At 42.7% G+C, this 19127-nt stretch overlaps 1 protein-coding gene and 1 long non-coding RNA gene across 2 annotated transcripts in view; one reads left to right on the top strand and one right to left on the bottom strand.

Moving 5' to 3' along the window:
- Positions 1–19127, top strand: part of Spon1 (spondin 1) — a 292692-nt gene that overhangs the window by 214090 nt on the left and 59475 nt on the right. The window lies entirely within an intron of this gene.
- Positions 13962–18270, bottom strand: LOC128124809 (uncharacterized). Its single transcript, XR_008222984.1, has 2 exons — positions 18030–18270; positions 13962–15956 (listed from the first exon to the last, which is right to left on the bottom strand). It is a non-coding gene; the product is annotated as an uncharacterized LOC128124809 (long non-coding RNA).

The raw sequence follows: 19127 nt of genomic DNA, 5'->3' as shown, positions 1-19127 counted from the left end.
ATACTCTGCCGTGACAGTGGAGGCCCACGGCAAGGCAGCTCAAACTGTACTGCCGTGTTCATCACAGTGCCTTTGCAAAGAACTCCCACAATGCAATGGTCATGAGCAGCTGTTGACAGAGCTGGGGAAATGGCTCTGCAGTTAAGGACATGTACTTACTCCTCTAGAGGACCCAAGTTAGATTCTCAGCACCCATGCCAGGTGACTTTTGACCACTTGTAACTCCAGTTCCAGGGAATCTGGTGCCTTTAGCCTCAATGAGCACCTGTACTCACATATAGCGCACGCGCGCGCCACACACACACACACACACACACACACACACACACACACACACACACACTTCAACATAAAAATAAATTTTTTAAAAATTGCTATTGAGGCTTTCTGAGTAATTCTTGGGTGGTTGTTAAGGATCTCAGCAATGCCATTAAGAAACAGAATTCTACAAAAGGGCCCCCTGAACCTCCATGAAGTGGAATTGATTGTATAGCTTGCCCAAGGAACATAGTTCTTTAGAAATTTTAGAAATTTTCATTGAGACTAAGGAAAAAGGCTGCATCTGTAACTGTCTCTGAAGCCCCCCTTCCTGTGGCACCCAGGATGATGATTCTAGACCTTTGGGTTAAGAATGAAACTGCCTCTTCCCTGAGTGTCTGTCTTCCAACTCACACCTCACCAGTGAAGAAGCTGCCTATAAAACTTTCCTGATGTCACATGAGATTCAGTTTCTAAGACTTTTGGTAGATACTACATTCTTCTTTGGATGAGTACCAATGAAGTATAGAACTGTGGGTATGCACTTGAATAATAGAACCTTCCATCATACCCTTCAATGCCCTAAGCAATAAATGCAAATCAAACCTCATTAGTAATTCTGACTTGAATGTCAAATGCCAGCCACTGGGTCAGTTCAAAGCTCAAGGTTAATTTCAACAGTGAAATGCCAACCCTAACCCCCACAGACACAATGCAGAAAAGGAATTGGGAAAAGCAGTAAGAGGAACCCAGGCTATTTCACACAGAGACAAAGGCATCTGAATTGACTGGTATAATAAATATGTTTACTCACTCATCTCTGTCTTTACAAGAAACCAATCACAAAGATATTTATGTTGTTGTCTTCCCTGCTCCGGTAGGCTAATTACAAAGTAATTCAATTAGCTACAGAATAAATTAGTTATCAAACTGAAAGTTTGGGCAGTCCTCTAAAAATTATTTAGAATAAAGCACTGAACAGATTTTTTAAATTATTTTTCTAATTCATAAATTCTTTAAAGGGAGAATTCTAAATGTAAAGGTCAATATGCATTCTACTTTTAATGAATGAGGGGAAAAGGGACATATTCTAGTTTCCTTTCTACTGCTGTGATAAAACACTCAGACCAAAAGTAACTTCGGGGAGAAATGGGTTTAATTCAGTTTGTAGATCCATTATTAAGGGAAGTCAAGGCAGGAATTTAAAGCAGAAATCATGGAGGAGCATTTTTTGCTGGCTCCCCCTCAGATCCATGCTTAGCTAGCTGTCTTATACAGTTCAAAACCAATAGCCCAGGGAATGGTGCAGCCCACAGTGTGCTGAGCCTTTCTACGTAAATTAACAATCAAACCATACCCCATCCCGTACCCCCACACACCAAGATATGCCCACAGGTCAATCTGATCTGGGGATTCTCTTAATCTAGACTCCCTTCTCAGGTGACTGCAGGCTGCATCAAGTTGACATTTAAAGCTCAGTAGGGAGCATGCTTGAATCCATTGAAAGGCCAGAGGGAACAGTCCATGTGAAATGTGATTGCCTTTATTGGCTAAGATCACTGCAAATGGAACTGTCTTTAGTGTGAAGAAGTGGGGTGGGGTTAGTGGTGCTTGCTCTGTATATACAGGCTGATTTCATAACTTTATCCTATGCAATTACTAAGTAACAAGCATTTACGGCTTTTTCAGAAGCACAAATTCTGTACTCTTTAAAATTATACAAACCTAACACTGTGCAAGTTCTAAATTACATTTCTATTAGATGTCACACAATGTTCAAAAGATGTTGTCTATCAACCTGGTTTGCAGAGTCCTTAATGAAGTCACTGCTATTTGAACACAGAGAGAAAGGTCTAAAGATGCCTTGTAGTGAACGTGTCAGGCTTTCAACTCTCTGGCAAGATGAAAGGTTCTTATGAGTTGAAAGTGTGAGATATTAATGATAGATGAAAATAAGTGAAAAGAGCCTCAAGTCAAAAGACAAAAGCTAGAATTATTAAATATAACTCAGGGGGGCTAGAGAGATGGTTCAGCAGTTAAGAGATCATATTTCTCTTTCAGAAGGCCTGAGTTTGGTTCCCAGCATCCATGTGAGGCAACTCACAACTGCCTGTAATGCCAGCTTCAGGGAAACAGAAACCCTTTTCTGACCTCCACAGGCGCCTACACTCAGTGTACCTGCACGCGCGCATGAGCACACACACACACACACACACACACACACACACACACATACACATACACATGCACGCACACACACAATCTAAAAGAATACACACAAAAATTAATTCTATGTCACAACCAAAGGCACTGATGGCACAGACTACTTTGTAGCATGTGTGGGTCCAGTCAGCCCCTGTGATGGCAAAGACTAGATCGAGAGCAGCAGAGGGAACAGAAACAGCATGCAAGGACTGAGGGTGTAGCTCAGCTGGTAGAGTGCTCCCATATCACACACACAGCCCTGGGTTCGATCCCCAGTACCACATAAGCAGAACGTGGTCGGTTACACCTGTAATCCCAGCACTGGGGAGACGGAGGCAGGAGGATCAGGAATGTAAGATCGTTCACAGCAGCACAGAGAGTCCAAGGCCTGTCTGGGCTACCTGAGACCCTGTCCTAAAACAAAGCAAAGCAAGACAAATACCAAGCAGGCTTTAGTGAACAGTGAACACTGTCAGTGACTGTGCCCAACAGATGCAAAAAGGCCATCATGCACATGGACAGTGTCTGATGCCATCTGGAACAAGGACTCTTGTTGGGAGCCCTGTGCGGGGAACTGTGGGGGACATGCAGGTTGCATCCTCTGCTATCACACAATTCCGTTTTCAGTGTTGGTGACATTGCTGGGATTCTCTGTGCACACACATCTCTGACGCATCCTTGAGGAATGCAGGGATAATCCTAAAGGTGGGATTCTGGACAAGAGGAAATGCACATTGCTGAATGGGGCCCCAGCAAAATGGCATCAACTCTGTTGCTAACAAGAGCACTCAAAAGGTCTCACTTCCCCTGCTGTTTGCCACTGGCTTCCTGCTTCTCTATAGGACTAGATTTCAAAGTCAATTCTTTCAAGTGGAAAGGTACCTGAAATTCTGTCCCCTTCATTTTTAGGAGGGAAAACAAAGGAAGTCCTAGATGGATAAATAATGTGTCTTCTAAGCTAGTAATAGAGACTCTCAAAACAGGGTGGTGCAGGTGGATGGGAGGGTGCTGGATGAAGTCCTGCCTTAGGCATGACACAAACCGAAACTTGGGAAGGCCATCATAGGCAAATCTATAAAAGCAGGTCAATTTGGAGTGGCCTGGGCTTGGGAAAGGGAGGGGAGGTGGGAGTAACTGCAGATAGGCATGGGGGTTGGGCTTGAGGGAGACATTGTAAGTCAGTTGTTTTGATGATTGCATAAAACTATGACTAATAAAGACCATTTCCACTGTACACTCTAAATAAGTATTATGTAAAACATGTCTCAGTGAAACAGCTACACTGTTTCAAAAAAGGTGTTTCAAGGATAGATCAAGGAAGGTGAGCTCAGGAAATGTTTAAGGAGAAGGAGAGAGAAAAGAGACCGTGTGTCCCTGTGCCATGATTTCTGATGGCTGTCTCCTGCCTTCTCATGTCTACCAAAGGAGAGCAGGTCTGATGATGACTGAGAACCAGCTTTGTGTTCCTAGGAGGACTTTCTAAGCTGTTTCAGTAACCTGTGTTCAGTACACACTAATCTGCCTCTTCCCAAACTTTGGAGTAAAGAATTGAAAAGAATCTGTGCTTTTTCCTCCTATGATCCCCTGAGAATCTAGTTCAGGGCTGGCCACAGCGTAGGCACTTGATAGATGAGTGTTCACGGATTTGCTTGTGAAATGGAGACAGATATTAACTAAGAAGGCAGTGACATAGCCTTATTTCCTAATATTGATGCCTAATTTTCCCCAGCTGTCAACTGACTCTCTGTAAAGTAGTCTGCAGCGGACCTGTTGGGTGTTCGTGCATTTGGCTTCAACTCCTGACATTTCACTGCACAGAGTGGGCTCTTCTCATCTCACTTTGCCTTTGATGCCCGGAAGGACAGGACTTACTTAGGACTCAGGGACATTAGGACATCAAGAGTGTCACAGGAAAGGACAGATCTGGAATTCATAGACTTCAACTTAGTTGGTGCTCAGAAGATGAGAAGATGAGAGCTGCCAGAGGGAGTGCAAAGAGGGTCTCAGGTCTGGCTTCCCTGGCTTTCCCGGAAGTCTGCCTCTGGCAGAGCTCACTTCTCTGCTCCTTGAGTGAATTTTATTTCATTTGTATATTTAAAGGGGCACTGTTAGAAACGTTTTAGTGCGTTAAGCCTCCTTGCCTCTCAGTTCTCTTAAAAATACAGAGTTTGAGTCATTGTTAACTCCCCAGACCAACTTGCCATTAATTAAAACACAACCCAGCCTCCCATCGTACATGGAGCCAAGCTTCAAAACTGGGGCATAATGTAAAAATTTCACACAGTCATAATTGTCCTTTTAAAATCTCCAGTTGCCTGTTAGGTGTGGAGTATGTGGCTTTATGGCTGTGACAATCTTGGTAGGTTGTGCACCACTGAGCCAAAGGGCAAAAAGGACCATCCAAGTGCAGAGGTCTATGCACGACACATCTTGAATCTTCAGCCTCAACAGTAGGCACAACTCAAGGAGGTTTTGCTCACCTGAGCTAACTCCATTAACTCCTAACTCTGCTAACACTGGGCCTTTTTAAGCTTATTAAATGCTGGTCTGTTGTTATGCAATTTTAGAAGATTATCCACCTGTAAGCTGACTGGCCAGGACCCTACACAATAGGTGCTCTGTGAATTTCTGTTCAATTCTATAGTTTTCTTTTCTTTTTTGTTTCTTTTGTCCTCTTTGTGTGTATGTGTGTGCATGTGTTCAGATGTGTGCATATTGTATAGGGGTGCAAGTGCACATGTGTGCATGCATATGTGGAAGCCAGAGGATATCACTGGGTGTCTTCTTCAGTCACTCTGTGCCTCCATTCTGAGACAGTGTCTCTTACTGACCCTGGAGCTCTTTGATTGGGCTAGGCTAGCTGGCTAGCAAGCCCCAAGGATCTGCCTGTCTCCACTTCCTCAGTGTGGATTACAGGCACTTGCTGCCATGACTGGCTTTTTAAGTGTCTGCAGAGAAACTGAACTCAGGTCCTTGTAAACCAAGCACGTTATCAACTGCGCCATCTCTCCAACCCCATCTCCTCTCCTTTCTTCAGTCCTCCACCCTTTCAGGTTGCAGAGCTCAAGCGATCTTCCTACCTCAGCCTTCGCTAGCTGAGATGACAAACCCACACCACTGTGCCTATCGTATTTTAATCAAGGTTTATTTGACTAGATCTCTGTATAAGGATAGTACCTTCCAATCTGGTGGGGGATTGTTTTTTATTTTTGGAGGGAAGTTGGGGGACAATGGGGATTTGATGGGTATTTAAACAATATTCCATTCAACAAGTAGGAAAGTACACATTGTTTTCTATAGACCATGAAACCCTCTGCTAAAGTGGATACATTGTAGGCCACAAGATAAACCCCAAGTAATACAAAAAATCAAAATAATTTCTTCAAGTCTTATCAGACAACCATGCAATACAGTTAATTGAACATCATGAGAAACCCCAGAAACTACACAAATACTTGGCGACCAAACAAACCCCCTTTTGAGTGAATAGTGGGTCACTGGGAAAGTAAGGAAAGGACAATAAAACCCAGGCTGGTGATTCTCAGTCATGGCTACAGTACGTGACCTGCATACTTAATCAGGTTTCCTGGGCTCCGTATCCCTTCCAAGGTAAAGCCTGTGGCTAATAGACTCCTTTCCCTTTGCTTCGCTTGGGCAAGTCTCCACTTAGAGCTGTCTCTTGGGCTGGAGAGATGGCTTAGCAGTTAAGAGCACAGTGTGTTCTTGCAGAGGACCTGAGTTCAGTTTCTGACAGCCACATCAAGTGGCTCACAGCCGCCTGCCACTCCAACTCCAGGAGGATCTGATGCCTCTGGCCTCCAAGCACGCATGCACTCATGTGCATCCTCAACACACACCACACACACGCAATTAAAAGCAAAAATAAATCTTTAAAACTTTTTCTCCTTATAGCTACTTGTAGTAAATTTATATAAACAAAGATTATTTTGAAATGTATCTACTTATTAATTTATTGCATTTGCTCTTAACTTTTTAAAATTCAAGCTCAAGAGAGAAAATGTGCTTCTATTCATTTATATATATATATATATTTTTTTTTTGGTTTTTCGAGACAGGGTTTCTCTGTGTAGCTTTGTGCCTTTCCTGGAACTCACTTGGTAGTCCAGGCTGGCCTCGAACTCACAGAGATCCGCCTGGCTCTGCCTCCCGAGTGCTGGGGTTAAAGGCGTGCGCCACCACCGCCCGGCCCATTTATATTTTTAATTGACTTAAATAAGATAATGATGCAGATTCCAAATGACAGCCATAACTGAAGTAAAGATGGTCTCAGGGCAGGAGCAAATTGTGTTTCTGCTCTCACACTGAATTGAAATCTAGCTGTTATCATTTATAGCACAATCTTTTACTTTGGGTTGAAAAAAAAATGGTCTTTGTGGACAGGTTCACTTTGACCCTGAGATTCTGCTCCCTGCTGGACATAGGGACACAGAGAGGAGCCACATGCAGCCCTGACTGGGGTCAGAGGTGCCTGAAGATGTTTGCTAGGGAGACACCATGCCAGCTTTCAATGTACCTTCCAATGGAGTAGAGTGATTTCATCTGTCCAGGGTCTTCACAGTTCCATTCCTTTGTACAAAAATTCCTTTCTTCAGTGTTCCGTCCAGACCCAGAAGTTTCCCAAGACCGCTCTACTCTGTCTGTTCTGATAGCCCTAAAATACGCCCTGAAGTCATCTCCTCCCTCTCCCCTGCCTCTCCCCTGACTCATCACCTCTCCCTACCTCCTGAACTTTTCCCTCTGTCCTCTCCCCACTTCCTGCATCTTCTTGACTCTGCTCACCAAACCATAGTCCGTGTTCCATACGCTGCTTGAGGGAGCTTTCTAAACACCAGTCTGAGCCCGTCACCCTCCTGCTCAAATTGGTCCATGCTCCCCCATCATATCCTGCAGCAGCCCTCACCTTTATGTCCTGCTCCTCACAGGGATGCTGGATCTGAAGGTTCGCTGGGCTGGATTCAGTGTGAGTCAGAGCCCAATTGTGAGCTTGTGAACCCTTCTAAGCAAGATTCCCTGTCTAAGAGCTTCCCCTCCATCAGGAAACTCTGGCTCAGCACAAAGCCCGAGCTTCTTGGCCTTGCCTCCAGGCTTCTTTCTGGTCTGCCCTGTCCATATCTGCAGCTCACTGGGGGTTTAGCTCTGTGGTAGAGTGCTTACCTTGCATGTGAGACCCAGATTCAACCCCCAGTACCGCATATATTCAGCCTTCTTCCCCCTAGTCGTTCACGTGTGTCTTGTACCACAGTCTGTTTCCAATTGCTTCCTGTTACTCCAAGAGAGGGCATGCCTCGTGGATGTATACATTCTTCTCTTTTCTTTAAATGTTTCCCTCATCCAACACACAGCTCAAGAAACATCCTTCATCTAGCCTTCCACGCTCCATCCACATCCTTGGTGAGTTCTGGGTTCTTTGTCCATACTCAATTCATTTTTTCCCCACATTTTCTTTCATTTATTCATTTAGTTAGTTAGCTAGTTAGTTATTCTACATTCTGACCACAGTTTCCCCTCCCTCCTCTCCTCCCAGTCTCTCCCCCCACCTCCCTTCTGTTCCCCTCTACCAATCCACTCCTCCTCAGTTTCTATTCAAGAAAGGGCAGGCCTCCATGGACATCAACAACACATGGCATAGGAAGCTGCAGCCAAACTAAGCACCTCCCCTTGTATTAAGGCTGGGCAAGAGAACCCAGTATGAGGAATAGGGTCCCAAAGGCCAGTAAGAGTCAGACACAGCCCTGCTCCCACTGTTACAGGAGTCCCACAAGAAGACCAAGCTATACAACTGTCACATGTATGCAGAGGGCGTTGGTCAGTCCCACACAGGCTCCCTGGTTGTTAGTTCTGTCTCTGTGAGCACCTATGCAGCCAGGTTAGTTGATTCTGTGGGGTTTCTTGTGGTGTCCTTGACCCCTCAGGCTTCTACAATCTTTCCTCCTTCTCCCATACTCAATTCTAATCAACAGTGCATTCAAGTTCATGTCTTACACACTAAATCACAGCTTCTTAAATGGTGGTCACAACCTCATATGGAGTTTCAGAACTGAATAGAGGAGAGACTTTGTAGTTAACTTTTCTTTGGGCTGCTAACTCACAAATAACGACATGGAAACTTGTTATTAATTATGAAAGCTTGGCCTTTAGCTTAGGCTTTTTCCCAACTAGCTCTTATAACTTAAATTAACCTGTCTCTATTAATCTATTTTCTGCGGCATGGTTCAGTTACCTCTCCTCTGTACCGTATGTCCAACTTCTTCAGAGTCTCCCTGGTATCTCCACACACCTAGATTCCTCCTCCCAGTTCCTCTCTCTGCCCAGAAGTCTCGCCTATGCTTTCCTGCCTAGCTATTGACCATTCATCTCTTTATTAAACCAATCACAATGACACATCTTTATACAGTGTAAACAAATATTTTGCAACAATACTTAAAATTGTTGTTGGGGTAAGACGGGGCTGGAGAGATGGCTCAGGTATTAAGAAGACTAGCTGCTCTTCCAGAGGACTTAAGTTCAATTCCCAACACCCACATAGGAACTCACAGCTGTCTGTAATTCTAGTTCCAGAGGATCCAATGCCCTCTTTTGACCTTTGCAGGTACCAGGCACTCATGTGGTCATATACATAAAATAAAAATCTTTTTTTTTTTACTTGGCAAGTGGGGATAAAGAGATGACTAAGAATGGCTAAGATGGCTGAGAATGTGTACTACTCTTGCTGAGTACCTGAGTTCAATTCCCAGAATCTACACAGCAGCTCACAACCACTTGTGACTCCAGCTCCAGGAGGCTCAGACACCACTGGCCTCCACAGACACCTGCACTCATATGCATACACTCAACACACATGATTTTTAAAAATAAAAGTAAATTAAAAATTTTTTGATTGGCAACAATGAAAGGTTTCTGGGCATGCAGCCCCCTTCAAAACAGATGCTAGATGAATCCTACATGCCCTTGAACTGCATGCTGTTGTTTCACTACAGCCTTGGTTCTGAACACAGTGTGTGCAGCTTGCACTGTGCATGCCCTCAAGCCACATAGCACCAATGAACACATCCTAAAACACCTAGGCTTGGATTAGAAACTACTGCACATTATGGTCTGCAATGCCTTTACAGTGTGCCCAGTTTTCTGCTCCTATAGAAACATAATAGTTTCATTATGGGAAACAAAGACCTTGAGTGTTTTCCTACCATCGTTCCTCAGCATGTAAACATTAAATCAGTAAATCATATTATATAAGAATGTTTGGGATTTTTAGAACATTTGATTTTTTTAAATTACTATTTGAGTTGCTGGCTTGAGTTTCATTTAAAAAATCATTAAATGAATTTGAGCTTGGGATAAAGGCAGAATTTCCAACAACTGCGGAAACAACCCTAAACATACGTTTGCCATTTTGTACTGTGTGTTTATGCAAAGCAGTGTTCTCATCACTGACCATCATAAAATCAAAATATCAATCAACTCTGAAAAAAATGAAGATATTCAATGGCCTGCAGTATTAAAGATTCCACCAAGACTTAATCTTTACATAAAAATAAAGAAATATATCTCATTACTACATAAATTTACTTTCATTTTTAATAAATGGTAAAACTATATATGTGTGTGTGTATATCTATCTCTATATATATAGATATATGGGGTTGGGGTCCACAAGTGGGTGTAGGTGCAGGTATACATGCAAAGGACAGTGGACAGCCATGTATAGCTTTTCACATGGTTTCTGGGAATCTGAACTCAGGTCCTCCTGCTTGTGAGGCAAGCACTTTACAAGTAGAGCCATCTTCATGGCCCCCTGTTTTATATACCTATATGTCTAAAACTTCATTAAAAACAAACAAAAAAAACCTCTTATGTGAGAAGGAATCATGAGTGTAAAGTACTTAAGTCCTGCTCTGGAGGAAAGGCTGCTTGGCTCCAGGAATGTTGGCTTATTCATGATTAAGACTTCAGCATCTTGTGCACCGTAGCGCCGTGGGGATTTGCTCATTTTTGTGGAAGGAAAAACAAGAAAGAAGTTGAAAAGTCTACTCTCATCATTTCATTTCTATCAAAGCCACAGAAAAAAATATGGTATTCCTCCTCCTCTTCCTCCTCCTCCTCCTCCTCATCCTCTTCCTATTCTTTCTCCCTTTTCCTTTCCTCTTTATCCTTTTCTTCTTCTTCTTCTTCTTCTTCTTCTTCTTCTTCTTCTTCTTCTTCTTCTTCTTCTTCTTCTTCTCCTTCTTCATCTCCTTTTTTGAGACAGAGTCTCAAATAAGCCTATTTGATTCCTTCTCAGCTGCTTGCCATACACGCTTTGGCAAGTTACCTACCCTCCCTGAGCCTCTGTTTTCTCTTTTATCAAGGGGGATAATAAACACTGCCAACTATCTACTGGGCATGGTGGCACAGGCCTTTAATCACAGCACTTGTGAGACAGAGGCAGGTGGATGTCTGTGAGTTTGAGGCCTGGTCAGTGTAGTAAGTTCCAGGCCATCCAGAGCTACAATGAGACCCTGTCTCAAAAGACCAAAAAACAAAACAAACAAAAGAAAACAAGCTAGCAATTCTATATTACTACTTTGAAATTTAAATGAGAATATGTGTACAACTGAATAAATATACATAATGTTCAATAAGCAATGATGATTATCATAAGGACAAGACGTCTGGTGTTAAGCTATGACTTTAATATCAGGTGCCTGTCAAGTAAGGAAAAAACAAATTTCACTTTGAGAAAGAGATGGTGGAGAAGTCATACTTTTTGTCTAATCTATTTTGTTCATCTCTTATAATTAAGCTATGATAGTATTCCTTTATCTACAAAATGGATAAATTCTTGATTATGTTGACTTGCTGAAAAACGTATCATTCAAGATGGAATGAATTTCTCCCTAATATCATTCTCAAGCAAGATTAGATTCTAATGTGGATTTAATTAATTCTATATTGAGTGTCTTGATTGAATACTCATGATTGAACAAAATATGAGTCAAAGTTGTTGCCCTTTACAAATTTCACTGAGAAACACCTGTCAGTATATAAAAGGGCCTCCTGTAATACCAACAACAACAATAATAATAACGAGCTGGAGCTGGAACTATGTTAGTAGAAAGCTTACTTTGTCTAACATACACACTGGGTTTGGTCCACAGTACCACATAAAACCAAGCTTATTGTGCACACATCTGTAATCCCAACACTCAGGAAGCAATCAGAAGAACCAGCTCAAGGTTATCCTTGGCTAGCACCTTAGAGGCTATCCTGGGATACATTAAACTCTGTCTCAAAAAAGAAGAAGGTGATGATGGAGAAAGAGGAGGAAAGGAAAAAGGATAAAAGGAAGGAGAGAAGAGGAGGAAGTGGAGGAGGAGACTTACAACAGCAGGGTATTAGGTACCCAAGTCAATCTCTCTACCCTCACAGAAGAGGAATACCTGTATGTTGATGACTTGTCTTTACAAGAAGAAAGTATTTGCTAATGATCAACATACTCTGGTCCACTCTCTAGAGCAACAGTTATCAGTCTGTGGGTCATGGCCCCTTTGAGGGTCAAACAACCCTTTCACAGGATTCACCTAAGACCATTAGAAAACACAAATATTATCATTACAATTCATAACAGTAGCAAAATTATAGCTATGAAGTAGCAACACACATAATTTTATGGTGAGGGTCACCACAGCATGAGGAACTGTATTAAAGGGTCACAGCATTAGGAAGGATGAGAACCACTGCTCTCGAGCATCTTTCCCTGAGTCTCTCATCAGCATGTAACCCAGCTGGGAATGGAAGAGCTCTTCACCCTCTGAATTCCAGACCAGAGTGCTTGTTGGAGGGCTATTGCCTCACATCCTTTCCTCCAAGAGCTCTCACCTTTCCCCCACTCACCCTCTGCACTGTCTTCATAGTCCTCATCACTTTATGAATCTGCCCTGTACCTTCCTAGACTTTTTAGTACCAAGTGGCTTCTGAGAACACACAGACCATTCTGTTCACTGCACACCACTGCATGCCCTGGCCAGTCCATGATGGCAGCAGCACTCAGTAAATATGTGCATGAAACTGTGGAAGGAAGGAGAGCTGGTGACGGCTGGGATTTCCCTCCTACAGAGCTGTGACCCAGACCCGTGCACACTGCATCGAAGTCTGTTTGCATGACTCTGTTTCCCAAGTTTACTCAGCCCTCACTCCGAGAACCGCTCCTCCTCCCCAAGAGCCAAGTTTGATTAACCGTGAGTTCCTCTCACTTTCCATCCTGTCAGGCCCTGTTCTTGGTGCTTGACCCTCAGGGAAGCATCCTCCTTTTACCATGACTTCTGCAGGTGGCTAATATCATCCATCACATTACCCATTCAAGTCTCAGAGGGTAGGCTCCTCTTTCACATGACTTGTAAGGCTGTCTCACTGCAATCTTACATCACTGACTTTGCGGGACAAAGTCAAGTAAGGGTATTGATGCTACACTTAATGGATCCATCTGGAAGGTATGTGCTGTTAGCCTCTGCTGTGTGGATGCTGAAAGCACCTATCAATAATCTCCCTTGACTCACCCTTCACCATGCAAAAAAAAAAAGGTAAAGGCTGGGCTATAAGAAGCAAACTGGAGGGCGCATTGGGCCCCTGAACTTTCTTCTTCATCCCCACTAGGATCCACAGAGCCCAGATTTAGCAAACTGCGATCTGCTCTCTCCTCAAATGCCTCCTTAAATATATTCCAAAATGCCAGTCCTTACATTTCTCTGCAAAGAAGCAGACAGACAGAGACAGAGACAGAGACAGAGACAGAGACAGAGAGAGAGAGAGAGAGAGAGAGAGAGAGAGAGAGAGAGAGAGAGAGAGAGATGGGGTTTTGTTGTTTTATTTGACACAGCAATAATAGAAACAAGACCATGTTTCTATTTTATGAAACCTTGGAGGGTAATTCATTGAGATCCTGACATTTCATATCATCTAATCACCTCTGTAGCAAGATATTTGCTTTGGCTCCATCAGCCCCACACACAGACATGGCTGCTAACGCTTACTGGGGCCCACTGTTAGGTGGCCTGCTTTCAACACCCAAGGCGGGATTTGGCAAGAAGAAGCGGCACCTGCTTTATTGAAAGACATCTTCATATTTAATCTCCTGAAAGAGAAATGAGAGTGCAAATGTCCTTAAGAGATGATTATCATACATCAAGACGTCCACCCCAAAAGCCATCACACCAGATGCCGCATCACACACAAGTCACCCAGAAGGAAGGTAGCAGATGGAGCTTTGGAAAACAAATTTGTGAACTAAGTGTCTGCCTGCTCCCAGTCAGTGCCTACACAGGTAATTTGAGTCACACCTACCTGCCCAAAAGGCGAGATTCATGCTTTAGAGAGGGCTGGGGAAGGAGCTGACCTACAAGTCTCTTGCTGCCCAGGGTCTGTAAATCCACATAAGATGCACTGCCTCAGACCAGAGATTTTTATGCACTGATTTAAAGGAACAAAGTGAGCACACAATGTTGCTTGACACATTAATATTGGTTCCCTGGCATCAGGGGAGACATTAACGTAGGGAACTTTTCCTCTCTACTTTTCAAAAATTGGAACAATCATTCCAGCAGTGGGAGCAGGAAAGTACAAAATCCATAATGTTTAGCAGCTTGGGTACAAAGACAATGATATCAAAAATCCAGGGTGTTTCACTACTACAGACAAGTCTATATTTGGATAATATCAGTCTTCTAAATTCCCACCGAGTTTAACTCCTGCCTGTCTGATTGAGTTATTTCCAGTCTAAAATCCTTGTGTGGCTGCTCTTCCTAGAGCCATGTATGTCCGTTGCTCCATGAAGCTCCAGCTAAAGCTTCCACAGGGACCAGTGGTGAAGAGGGTGTGCAGCTCTGGGGCAGACTCCCTCCATCCAATCAGTTCTCCTTTCCTGTGTTCTCAAGCTGGACTTCCAAGAAAGATTCCAATTTCACCAAGGAGGTCTTAGACTGAGAAACAGTTTGGGAAGGACTTGTCTTAGTTTGTTTTATGTTGCTTTTGCAGAACATCGTAGACTGGAGAGTTAAGAAAAGAAATCCATTTCTCATAGTCTCAGAGGCCAGGAAATCCAATATCATACAGGTTTGGCATCATACAGATTCCAAGTTCACAAGGATCCTTTTGCATACTCTAAGGAGAGTGAATGATGGCAAGAGTGTTCAGTGAATATATTGAATGAAACTATGATGGAAGGAGGGTGGTGGTGTGTAGTGGCTCAGATTCCTTTGTGATATGCAATGCTGTTCCTGGGGAGACAAGAACAAACATCTACTTACCCAGTTAAGAACCAACAACAGACCAAAGTAACGATCTACTAAAGCCCAACGTGGTGAACCAATTGGTTTATTGGAACTACTTACTGGAGTATGGGTAAAGAGTTACTTACAGGAACATGAAGAATTCAAAGGCTTACCCCAGCACACGTGATGATTCACAAAGCTGAACCCTGAAACTCTCTGCATGATTGGCAGGTATCTCAAGTTAGAGTGCTTCCTCTCTTCAGCAGTCTTTACTGCTAGAGAAGGATAGGCTTTGTAAATCTGGTAAATTTCAGGGACTTCCTGAGACTCCTGAGTTGTTTACCTCTGAATCTCAATGAGATTCCTTTAAAATTTCCAGAGTCTTAAGCGTCTTTCCAGAATGGAACATTCAACTATAGGGTAAATTGCTATAAATAACTTGTTTTAAAACTGTGCCTGGTTGACTGGTTGACCTTATCACACTGCACTTGTGATGCTAACATCTGGAGAGGTCCTTTATGCTACATCATCTTAACAAAAGTAAGAAGGGGGGATAAGAGAGGCCAGGAGAGAGCAAGTGAGTGTCAAACAAACCCACTATTATGAACATGACATCAGTCCTTTCATGATGGAGCCCTCATGACTTCTTTATCTCCTAATGGTACCACCTGGCATTGGGGACTAAGTTTTCAATACACAAACTTTGGGGAATGAGTGCAGACTGTGGCAACTAGTTACAGGATGACATGCAGGAAAGCTCCTCCATATTCTTTATCCCAACTACCTCTCAGCCGTTCTCCTGGCATACTCATATAGCTGAGTCCTGCTTAAGCCTTGTTTCCCATGCTGTTTCAAGCCTGCTTTCTGTTCCCATTGCCTAAGACATCTTTCCTCCCCTTGTCTCTGCCAGGTAGATCTGTATTCTTGATTTAAGATTCAATTCACAGCTTGCCTTTGGCAAGTGACTCTTCCTGCCTTTGCAGTGATTAGTCACATTCCCGTGGCTTTTGTGAATGTGCTGACACACGTGGTATGACTGACTACACATACCTGAATCTTGGACCAGTGTGCAGACTCCTGGGAGTTAGAGTGCATTCTCTGCCTTGTTTCTTTCCTCTTCCCTCCTCCTGCAGGGGCTGGCATGCAGTGGGCACTCAAGTATTTGATGGATGCATGTGTATCTGTTTAATTCACCACCAGATAGCAACTTGGCATTTTCCCTGACAGCTGTAGTCAAGAGGAATTCAAAGACTGAGCCACAGTCTCAAAACCAATGCAAGAATCTCAGTGTTAATAAAACATGACATCATGATTCCTGTTTGGAACTAAACTTTGTGGGTTTTTTTTTCAAAATTCACCATTATAAAATACTAAATATAGATAGAGATCACATGCTGATTTGACCTGACTAATTTGATTGGGTGGCTTCCCCAATTCAAATCCTTATGAGGTTCTCTGTTACCCATGGCTTTCCAACCACTCCATGGGTCTTTAGGGCTTCCCAGGGCATCTCTAAGGTTGAGGTCAACATGTCAATCTGACTGGAGGAGACTCCGAGCCTATCACTATAATCAGAGATTTACCTTTGTTTGCTATTTGACTGCCTTTGAGTCCAGCAGTTTGCCAGGGTCTGCTGTCTGATTTCTGATGCGATCTGAGCTTGTAACTCACAGTTCACCCCAGCCTCAACCCTCTAAGCCAGTGGTTCTCAACCTATGGGTCATGACCTCTTTGGCAAACTTCTGTCTCCAAAGATGTTTACATTATGATTCATAACTATACCAAAATTACAATAATGAAGTAGCAACAAATATTATTTTATGGCTGAGGGGCACCACAACATGAACTGTATTAAAGGTCGCAGCATTAGGAAGGTTGAGAACCACTGCTCTGAGCCTTTTTCCACTTCCATGTCCTTTTCCAGGTCTGGAGCAGGCCTGCACATTTTTACACAGTTCTGAGTATGTCCATAACGTTTCATATTCCAATTTCTTCTCCTAACACTATGTTACAAACATTTTTCCAGAATGTGAGACACAGTCTTACATGGGGACTTTTTTTAAATGTCAAAATTTTAAGTTGGTGGGCTCCAATCTGTCTGGTCTTCAGTATCACTAGGCTAAATTTTACTTTTGTGCTTTTGAAAATAGCGCTGTGTAAGGAAGGCAGCGTGGGGCATGCCTGTAATAACAGCACTGAGAACGTGAAGGCGGAAGGATCCAGAGTTCTGCTAAACAGGTGTAAGATCAGCCTGAGGGGCCTAAAACACTGTCTCAGAATAAAAAGTAAGGAACAAAATGATAAAGAAAGTAATGCTACATGGAATACTCATTTCCTGGTTTGCTTTCTGAAGTATTTTTTAAATATTTCATTATTTTATTTTTGTATGTATGTGTGTTTCCCTGCATGTATGTCAACATACCAAGTACATACCTGCAGAGGCCAAAAGGGGTTGTTGGATTCCCTGGAACTGGAGTTACAGATGGTTTTGATCTGCCATGTGGGTGCTAGGACTAAAACCTTGATCCTCTGGAAGAGCAGCCAGTGCTCTTAACCACTGAGCCATCTCTCCAGCCCATAGTTTACTTTCTGTGGCTGTGATAAAAACACTGATCAAAAGCAGCAAGGGGAGGGAGGTGATTTCAGCTTTCAGTGTAAGTGAATCACTGAGGGAAATAAGACAGGAAGTTGGCCATGAAAGAATGCAACTTACTAGGTTGCTCCCCATGGCTTGCTTAGCCTGCCTTCTTATACAGCCTAGGACCAGCTGCCCAGGGATGACGCCGCCCACAGTAGGCTGGGCCCTCTCACATCAATCATTAATCAAGAAAATGCCCCAGACTTGTATGTAGGCCAATATGATAGAAGTAATTCTTCAACTGAGGTTCCCTCTTCCCAGATATCTCTGCTTGTATCAAGTTGAGAAAAAAAAACTAACCACTACAGTCTTCGGATATATGACTTTTTCCTACTGATAAGCATATTCCCGACTTAACAAGTCCTTTATATGTATTGATTATACCATCTAAATGCAAATATTTACTATGCCTCTTTTAATCTCTTTTATTTATATGATTAAAGTATGTTAAATGCCACCCAATTGAATCTTATCTATCTCTTCCATTGTTAAGGAAATTCTATCACTGTAATAAACGGGCAAAAATTTTTTACAAGGGAACCAACAGGAGGTTCAGATGAGACAGGGCAATGAGGAGATTACTATGATCAAAGCACATTATATACATGTATGAAAATGTCATAATAGGGCCAGGGAGATGGTTCAAAGGGAAAGGTACTCACCAAGTGCATCTGGTGACCCAAATTCAATCCTTGGAATCCACACAAAGAACCATATCCAACTGTACACGTCTGTCATCCAAGCACTCCTGGGTGAACTGGGAGACACAGACAGGAAACCTTCCAGAACTTGTGAGCCAACTAGCATGGAGTACCCAATGCAGCAGCAAAAACCAAGCAAGACCCTGCCTCAACCTGGCCAGAGTTGAGAAAGCTGTCCTCTGACTTCTGTTGACATGCTATAGCATGCACATACCCACACTTGCATATGCAGTAAGTACGTACATACATACATACATACATACATACATACATACATACATACATACAATTTTCAATGCCATAATGAAATCCACTACTTTATTATAATTGATATAAGTTCTTCATGGTTCATTACACATACATAAAATAGCTAAGATTTTACACAATTTGGATTCTCCTTTCCTTCAGTTGTTCTGTGAATTTTTAAAATGTGCGTCTAACTCTTTAATTCATCTGGGCATGCTTGGTACAGTTTTAGGCAAGAAACAATTTTTAAATTGACGGCATCCTCATTTTGCCCATCATTTTCCACACTTCATCATCTATCAAATTGTCATATGAAAATAGGGTTATCTGAGTGTTCTGATTGCCCTGTATTGCTCTATATTTCTGGTTCTGCACCAATGCCTTCTTGCTATTTGAATTATCTATGCTTTGTAATACACAGCATTTACAGTCTGAGCATTCCCCTCCCAGAGAATTATCTCAAATAATGTTTGATCCTCTTTTTTTTTTTGAGAATTTAATCTATGAGTACTGTGTTGATATCAGTTCCACCATTTCCTCTCCCACTCACAACTCCTGCAGTGCCCACCTTCCCCACGCCCTCTCAAATTCATGATCTCTTGTTCTTTAATTATCACTATATTATACATATACATATATATGCACATACTCTACTATAAATACAACCTGCTGAGTTCATTTAACATTGCTTCCATGTATTTGTGTTTAGGGTTGACCACTTGAGATTGGATAATCTATCAGGGGTTTGCCCCGAGAGAAGACTGATTCTCCCTCTCTTGGGAGCCAATAATTATTGGTGAAATTATTAAGGCA

This window comes from Peromyscus californicus, unplaced genomic scaffold (assembly GCF_007827085.1).
Source record: "Peromyscus californicus insignis strain IS unplaced genomic scaffold, ASM782708v3 Scaffold_4__1_contigs__length_199733344, whole genome shotgun sequence".
Lineage (NCBI taxonomy): Eukaryota > Metazoa > Chordata > Mammalia > Rodentia > Cricetidae > Peromyscus > Peromyscus californicus.
The sequence above is the reverse complement of the archived record's forward strand: the minus strand, read 5'-3'. Positions and strand labels throughout refer to the sequence as shown.